Here is a 9,817-nt window from a genome sequence, read left to right as displayed (position 1 = left end):
ATTAACTCACGATTCAAGTATACTAGAGTACATTGTTTTACAAAATCAAAGATAGATTCAAAATTATTCAAGGATATACATTATTTTAGATACATGTTAAGAGTACTAATTCAAGAGCATACTATCAATCATTTACTTCAGAATGATTGGGTTTTCATAACTAATATACATGTAACGTTTATATGCATTTATGAGTCAAGTAGTACAGTCTGTTTAATTCATTTTAAACAATACAGTAAAGTCCTGATATTATAACCAGAGTCTCCAGCAGGGGATCGAAACAATGTGTGTATAGATCTATATTGGGATTGACAACCCCGCACTCGGACTGCTAGCTACAGTCAGGCATACACGCCTGTGAGTGAAAATTGTTATCATCAACTTTCAGCGCACCCATAGTGTTGGTTCAGGCCATCTAGTTAGTATGGTTATAATAACTCATTAAAAGATATTAACAATACGTTAGTGTATAATTAACTAAACTTATGTACTATTCCAAAGTACTAGTTTACAAGATACAGTTTATAGTATTACATTACAGTTTACAATAACAATTGATGAATTCAGATATACTCTCAGATACAAGTTTACTAAAGGATTACAAACACAGAACATTGGTTTACAAATAGAACAGTTTTATGCAACTAAAACTACCTTTCATATACAGCAGAAAATATAGGATTTTCTGGAAACAGTTACATATTCAAGAAACAGAAGACATTCTTTCAAAACATAAATACTTATGCACTCACTCAACTTTGTGTTGATACTCTCTTTTCAAATTACTTGTATTCTCAGGGAACCAGTAGGCAGGTACACCCCGAGCTTTTGAGAAGATGGAGTTATTTATATCTTATCTTCTTCTTTTGTATAACTATTTAGTTTCATAATACAAGGTTGAAACACATGTAAATATTTATACGTTTTAAATACAGTGGTTGTTTGTACTCTGATTACTATAATGCATGTGTTGTGATACTACAAATGAATTCCTCCACCCCCGGACGTTTCCGCCGTCTGGTTTGGGGGTGTGACAGATTGGTATCAGAGCATTGTTTATAGTGAACTCAGTATATCAAGCCATAAAAGATATACAAACTATAAATACAATTGGGGCTAAGAGCTCTGACTACAAGTATACTTTTAAAAAATTTAATTATTTTTACAAGAAGTATACTAACACTCATACATACAAGTACAGTATCACAATAATAAGGACTTAAAAGTATTTGGATGTTGAACATTACAGTGAAACCTGGATAGTTATGTAATCATATCTGGGATTAATATAGCTTGATCAACTATATTGATTTGACATATGACCAACATGTGCTTGGGAGTGATAGTGATGTTGTGACATGTCTAAAACTTACCAACTATACATATTCAGAAGAACATTAGAATAGAACATAAAGATTAAAATACTATAGGGGTATTTTAGACACTATATACAAATAGCACACATGTGAAAACAATAGAACAATTAAGGGTAGAACTATAAATATTAAGGGTATATTACAATTATATATAATTAAAATTATATAGACTTAGAATATGTGATTTAGCTTCATTTCCTGTTCCTTGTTTGGTTGTGGATTTAGAGTCGGGTCATTTAATCGAAGGTTGAATATAACCAAGTTATATATAATTAATATACACTTTATAGTTATAGTAATACCTAGAACAAGTTGTACTTAGTACATTATTTGCTAATTGTAGGTCTTTCTTGTAGAAACTTATCGTTACTAACTATATCCTATATTTGTTATCCCTATTATCGCTTAGATAACAATGACTGGATTTCACATACCCGGAGACCCTTATTTCCCTGATCAAGAACAAGATACAGAGCTAGAAGAAAATCACGAAATTCCCTTAGATGATGATTTTGCATAAAACTTTCCTGAAGACAATGATTCCGAATCAGAAGCCTATAAGACCACGAAATTTTTTATTTTCAATAGGTCTGTATGATGTCGATATTTTCTCAGAATTTGGTGTATTGTAGACCTATCTAGGGTCAAGTTTTCCAGACTTATGTATTCAATATGCCAATTTAATCGACATGCATTTTCTTAGTAATTGAAAAATAACCATTCACTTTCATATTATTCAGTTACAAGTTATTCTTGTCATAGACTTCTATTTCCAATTCTTTCCAAGATTTATATCGAACTATATGTTTTAGTTCAAAGATATCATAATTCATATTCACTCTTGATATCTTATCAACCCTGTATCTTTTGACTTCTATAGAAAAAGATGCCTCCTCGTTGAAATCCAAGACGCCACAATGTAAATGAACCGTCGGTGCCACCTCCGCCACCACCTCCTCAGCTTGACCCCGTTATGTTCCAACCGGCGGTCACGGCAGCTGTAGCTGCTGCTATGTCTCGGATCCATACTTCTGGTGCTAGTGGGTCTAGAGCTAGTACAAATCCCCCTAATCAGGGTGAAGGTCATGGGCAATCGCGAGAGTGCACTTATAAAGATTTTTCCAATGTCAAGCCCAGGACCTTTAATGGAACTGGTGGAGTTATGGCATTTAAGCAATGGATAGAAAAGACATAAGCAATTTTTGAAATCTGCTCTTGTCCTGAAGGCAGCAAGGTCAAGTTCGCTGCTTGTACCTTTTCAGAAAGAGCTTTGACATGGTGGAATGGCCATGTTAAGTCACTTACCCTACTGGTGGCTAATTCAATAAGCTGGGAAAACTTCAAGGGTATGCTTATGCGGGAATATTGTCCGTGAGGCGAAGTTCAGAAACTTGAGGAGGAGCTCTGGGGTCTCTCAATGGTTGGTTCTGATATATCAACCTATACTAGTAGATTTTGTGATCTGGCAATTCTGTGCCCGGAGATGGTTGCTCTAGAGAGAAAAAAGATTGATGTAACATCCGGATTTCCAGGTATTATGTTTGATCATTTAATTATGAGTAAAAGAGACGGACTCGACGAGTTGAGGCATAGACTCGTCGAGTAGGACTGCGATTGCTGACTGGATTAATGAACGGACTAGACGAGTCGGAAAGGGTGGACTCGACGAGTCCGCGCTGTAATTTGAAACCCTAATTCTCGGGGTCTGTGCCCTATTTAAAGGCCTTTATGGCCTCCATTTGCGGCCACTTCACCCCTGAGAAACCCTAGAGAGCAGAGAGATCGTTTGTGGTGCAAGAGGAAGGCTAACTCACCATTTCTTGTGTGTTTTAGCAAGAAGGAAGGAGGTAGAACAAGCTAGGCGGATTGAGGAGCTTGGATCCACTTCTATTTGATCAGAGGAAGCTGTTGGAGGTAACAATCTGTGCCATTCTCGTGTTTATTATGATTCTAGTGAAATCTAGGGTTTTCTTTATGCCTCTTTTAGTTGAATCTTGAGTATATGAGGTCCCAAGGCGAGTTGGTTCATAGTTCTAGACCTTAAGAGGTCCAGAGAGTCCTTACCACTCTGCTTTATGCCATACCTTTTGAGTTATGGGCCTAGGAGGCCATTTTAGAGGTTATTTCACCAAAAGAAGCTTTGGGTGTGTTGCATGTGTACCAAGATTCGACCTTTACGTGATTATCATGTTTGGGAAGGTCAGAACTATAGATTAGAGAAGCAGATCTGACCTTAGAAGGTCATTTGTGTATGAACATGGAAGCAACTCGCCAAGTTCATAAGTGGACTCGACGAGTCGAGTCGGGGTTGCCCCACGATTCGTGACAGGAGGAACCCGTCGAGTGGAAGGATGACTCGACAAGCCAAGAGAGGCTAGAAGGATTCAGAGGACCCGCATGGACTCGCCGAGTCGCCCGTGTGCACTCGACGAGTCGGGTCAAAGTTTGACCGTTGACTTTCGTTGACCTTAGGGTTTGTCACACCCCAAAACCGAAACGGCGGAAACGTTCTGGGGTGGAGGACGTCATGTGAAGTATCACAACATATGCAATATAGTAATCAAAGTACAACAACCATTGCATTAATAGTATAAGTTTTACATAGGTTACATTTAACAACAACATCAAAGTAGATATAGAAAATAACATAAGCTGTAGCTTGGTACTAGGCTGACTTCGCAAAAGCTCCCGGAGTGTACCTGTCTACTGATGACCTGAGAATACAAGTTATTTTGAAAGCGAGTATCAGCATTTTAATGCTGGTGAGTTCATAAGTATTTAATGACATTGGTATAAATACATGTTTTTCTTCAAAATAATCTTACTAGATAATGGTGATTTGAGTTTACAGAGTATTAGAATTCTTTCCAGAAAATCCTATATTTTCTAATAAAAGTAGTCTTCTACCAAGACCCAATTGTTTTATGTTTAAGGAGTAATTTACCCCAAAGGAAACTATTATTATCAAAATATAGTTTATACTTTAAGGAATATGTGAGAAGATCACAAGCAAAAGTAATAGGGAAAATACTATTTTACCTCAGCAGTAACGTTGCTGACTAAAAGTGAATAAAACATAGACTCCAGGTGGTATCGAATGAACCATACGCCTCGGAGAGTCTAAAGGAATGAAGTATAGACTCCAGGCTGTATTAAGTGAACAATATGCCTCGGAGAGTCTAAGTGAATGAAATACAGACTCCAGAAGGTTTCAAGTGAACAATACGATTCGGAGAGTCTAAGTGAATGAAATACAGACTCCAGGCGGTATCAAGTGAACAATACGCCTCAGAGAGTCTAAGTGAATGAAATACAGACTCCAGGCGGTATCAAGTGAACAATACGCCTCAGAGAGTCTAAGTGAACCTTTAATCCTAAGTAGGTTAGTTTAAAGGTTTAATATGAGGCCTAGTGTATAACTAGGAAAATATATTATGATGGTTTCATATGTAGAAAATACCGTGATAATACTTATTACCTTAAAGCCATGAATTATAAGGTAAATGTAAAGATACTCGTAACCATACTGATTGACGGATGTAAACACGACGACCTGCTGGCGTCGAAATGAATGTGACATTTTTCACCCCTTGGCTTGGTCGGCCGGGACTGTAGCTAGCAGTCAGGATGTGGGATGGTCTGTCCCGTATAGATCTATACACACAATGCCCGCTCTCCCTCCAGGAGACTCTGGTTACCACTCGACAACGGTGAAATCCGCGTCATGAGGATGTATCTCGTGTTTTGATTTCTATATACTTTTTTTTACTATAAGTACACGTTCTTAGAATATAGATATAACTAAGTTCTCCTTCATGAAAGTTATGGTTGGTTTCTAAACTATACCTATTATAGTTTACTCAAGAGGTTATCTAGATGCCTTTGCTACCCAAAGGTGTTGAAGTGGGATAAGAGTATTAACATCTAACCAGATATACATAATATATAACTAGGACTTCAACGACCGGATGCTCTAAGTCCACAACCAAACAAAGAACAGGAAATAAAGCGGGTTATCAGTCCTAAGTCCTTCAAACCCTACTTATATAACTATATCTATATAGACATGAATCTATCAAGAATATAAGTTTAAAAGACTTTGATAAAAGCTTGGTAATTTAAAAGAGATTTTGGTACTTTAAAAGAGATTTGAAAACATAATTTGGAAACCTTTAGCTGGATAAAACAGTTTAACATGCAGAAATCTTTTTGCTATACAGCTATTAATCACATGTGGTCGATATAATAACTTTATAGTTCAACTTGTATTCCCCCCCCCCCCATAAAAGCATTTAAAATCATTTAAAAAGGTTGATTAAGGGGTATGAACTCACCTGAAGTGGTTGATTCGGATGAACAGGTGGTATAGGATGCTAAGTGTCAAGTGAGGACTTGAACACACACGCGGATCCTATTGAGCATGCGATGATACATTTATGTATCTAATTAGTCATTTAATAACTAATTAAGCAAGTAAAGACACTCAATTACATGAAAACACTTTGTTTCAAGTGCTAGGAGTGCTAAGGGTTGCATCTTAAGAGAGTATGGCCTCACATTGGAGTTTACTCCCCATATGGTAGCACCATATGGGTTTACGGTTCTGGGACTATTTCCCCCATGAGTTTACGGCCGTAAACTCATGGCAATGGTGTCATTGGGTGTTTTAAGGTCCTACATCTCACAAGGAAGGGTTCTAAGTTCGAATCAAAGGCTTAGGAAGTGGTTAGGGCACAAAAGGACCCCTCATTGGAGTTTACGGTCCTTGGACCATCCTTGAGAGTTTACGGTCGTAAACACTTGGGTTTACGGTCGTAAGCCCATGAGTTTACGGTCGTAAACTCATGTATGCCTCAACCCTTTCGTGTTTTGGTGTTTCCAGCTCATGCATGCAAGTTTCTAGCCCTTTATCCAAGAATTTGAAGGTGTTAGGGGCATCAAAACACCATTTGGGGGTGTTTACGGTTTTGGGAGATCCCCAAACCGTAAACACATATGTTCTTGGGGATTTTGATGATTTTCCAAAGGATTAACAAGTATACTAAGTAAGTAACTAGATAGGAAGGGTACACTTACTTATATGAAGCTTGCAAGAGTGATTAGAGCCCAAAAACACTAGTGTGTGTTCTTGGTGCTCTTGGTGTTTTGAAGAACACTTGAAGATCTAAGTAAAAACCAAGAATCCACGGATGAAATGATGTATAAACACTAGATTAAGTGTTGTATGAACGAATCTAGGAAGGAAACACTTACATTTTGGCGGATTTGAAGAAATGAACTTATGATACTTGAGAGAAAAAGCTTGGGTGTTCTTGAGTTAGGAAGTGAAAAGTGAGCTAAAAATGACTAAGTCTCATATTTATACTCTTTAGAATTTACGGCCGTAAACTCCATGTTTGGGGCCGTAAACTCCAAACTCTTGGAGTTTTGAGATTTACGTGATGCACGACAACCTCTAAAGTATACTTCCTTTTATTTGTTCGCTTTACGAATTAAAAATAAAAATACTCAAACGGACTTAAAACCGGCCAAAAATGTTCCGAGATGAATTTGACCATTATTTGATGTGCTTGACTGCGGAGTTTATACAAATGAAAATTTCGGGTTGTCACAGGGTTTTGGTCAAGACTGATTCAAGAGAGTTCAGGGAGGGGTAGGATGGCCTTCTACCCAATCTTTAGAGATGAGACTATGAGAGAGTATTGATCGGGGATGTTATTTGAATGATAGGAGGAGGCTAGGTCGGGACATTGAGCACGAGAGTTATCCGACTTCATTGAGGTGAGTCTTCTCACTATACTGTACCTGGAAGGGTACCTATGTGTGACATGTAGGTCTTATATGTTATGAGGCGTATGTGTTGTATTTGGTATTTTGGGGAACTCACTAAGCATTTATGCTTACAGTTGTCGTGTTATGTGTTTCAGGTACTAGCGAGGATCGCGGGAAGGCGCCGGCATGTTCCGTACACACTCATAGAGATTATGTTTTGAGATTCTGGGATTTGTTTGTTATGATGACATTGGATACAGTTTGTTTGATATTGTTTTTGGATGATTGAAAATATGATTTAAAAATGAAAAATTGTTTGAAAATTTACGTTGTTACAATTGAGAGATATATTTGGGGATTGTCGCCCCAAATTCAATCTAGTGTTTTAGCTTCGAGGCCTGTTACTTTTGATAGTACTAAAGAGCTGGCACAATCTCTTATAGACCATGGAATCAATCAACACTCAGTGGCTGCTATGCCGGAACAACCAAAGGGAAACAACAACAACAACAATAACAACAACAACAACAAGAAGGGTCGGAACAAGAGGAAGGGCAAGTTTTTACAGAATTCCTCAAAGAAACAACAGTTGACTACAGTCAACGTTGCTACTGTACCTGCTGTTGTTCCTGTTAATCCATCACCAGCCAAGCCTTATGCTGGAAACCTCCCGAAGTGCAACAAATGCAATTTTCACCATAATGGAAATTGCAGAGAAATGCAGTGTCGTAACTGCAACAGAAAAGGGCATACTGCCCGATTCTGTAGAGCACCACCCCAACCACTTAACCAAGTACCTGCTGCTGGAGTGGGTCAAGCATGCTATAGTTTTGGTGAAGTGGGGCATTTCAAGAGAGATTGCCCTAAAGCTAGTAATGTTGGTGGAGTCGGGAGAATATTAGCCCTAGGTCACCAAGAAGCGGTAGCAAACCCCGCAGTAGTTACGGGTACGTTCCTTCTCAACAACACTTATGCATGCAATCTATTTGACTGTGGTGCTGAGAAGAGCTTTGTGAGCCATAATTTCAAACACTTGCTAAATCAAAACTCCCAACCGTTAAAAGAAACATTCACAGTCGAAATGGCTAACGAGAAATCTGAATCCACTAACAAAATATACATAGGATGTACTCTTACCTTGAATAACTTTTCATTCCCAATTAACCTTATGCCGGTCTCTATCAATAGTTTCGACGTAATAATAGGTATGGATTGGTTGTGTCCTAACCGTGCTGACATCCTTTGTTATGAAAAAGTCATTCGTCTGAACTTGCCAACTAATGAAACTCTTGTTATTTATGGCGACAAACCCGGAACGAACCTCCATATCATTTCTTGCATTAAGGCACAGAAGTACATGCGCAAAGATTATTGTGCTTTCCTAGCTCACACGGTAGACAAAAAGCAAGAAGTGAAAGATATCGTGAAAATTCCTGAAGTCTGTAACTTTCTCGACGTTTTTCCCGATGATCTTCCAGGAGTTCCTCCAGAACGACAAGTCGAGTTCAGACTCAACTTATTTCCAGGGGCTACCCCAGTCGCCAAATCTCCTTATCGTCTAGCACCTTCAGAAATGCAGGAATTATCCAGCCAGCTTATTGAACTCCTTAGTAAAGGTTTCATAAGACCAAGGTTCTCACCCTGGGGAGCACCGGTTTTGTTCGTGAAGAAGAAGGATGGATAATTTCGTATGTGCATAGACTATCGCGAGCTGAATAAATTTACCATTAAGAATCGGTACCCTCTGCCTCGCACTGACGATCTGTTCGACCAACTTCAAGGTGCGAGCTACTTCTCCAAAATAGACTTAAGATCCGGGTATCACCAGTTACAAATTTTGGAAAATGACATTCCCAAAACCGCGTTCAGAACTCGTTATGGTCATTATGAGTTCGTAGTGATGCCATTCGGATTGACGAATGCACCTGCTGTGTTCATGGATTTAATGAACAGGGTGTGTCGTCCTTTCTTGGACAAATTCGTCATAGTCTTCATCGATGATATCCTTATCTACTCAAGAAGTGAAGAGGATCATGGCCAACATCTTCGTCAAGTTTTGCAAACTCTTAGAACAGAGAAACTCTATGCGAAGTTTTCAAAGTGTGAATTTTGGATCAGGAAGGTTGAATTCCTAGGTCACGTGGTCAGTTCAGAAGGAATACACGTCGACCCTTCCAAAATAAAGGCAATTGAAAACTGGTCAGCACCCAAAACACCTACATAAATTCGTCAATTCTTAGGTCTTGCTGGCTATTATCGCAGATTTATCCAGAATTTCTCTCGAATAGCTAAACCTCTTACCACTCTGACGCAAAAGGGTGTAAATTTTAGCTAGGGAGAAAAGCCAGAAACAGCATTCCAAACGCTGAAGCGAGCTTTGTGTAGTGCACCAATCCTATCTCTTCCTGAAGGGACTGAGGATTTTGTAGTGTACTGCGATGCTTCTAATCAAGGACTTGGATGTGTACTTATGCAAAGAGGAAAGGTGATACCTTATGCCTCAAGACAGCTAAAGACACATGAAGTCAATTATTCAACACATGACCTTGAACTAGGAGCAGTAGTATTTGCTCTAAAGATCTGGAGACATTACTTATATGGCACGAAATACACAGTATTCACGGACCATAAAAGTCTCCAGCATATCTTCAATCAGAAAGAGTTGAACA

The sequence above is a fragment of the Lactuca virosa genome, chromosome 5 (assembly GCF_052849685.1).
Source record: "Lactuca virosa cultivar CGN04683 chromosome 5, Lactuca_virosa_CGN04683_v6, whole genome shotgun sequence".
In the NCBI taxonomy this organism is placed as follows: domain Eukaryota; kingdom Viridiplantae; phylum Streptophyta; class Magnoliopsida; order Asterales; family Asteraceae; genus Lactuca; species Lactuca virosa.
The sequence above is the reverse complement of the archived record's forward strand: the minus strand, read 5'-3'. Positions refer to the sequence as shown.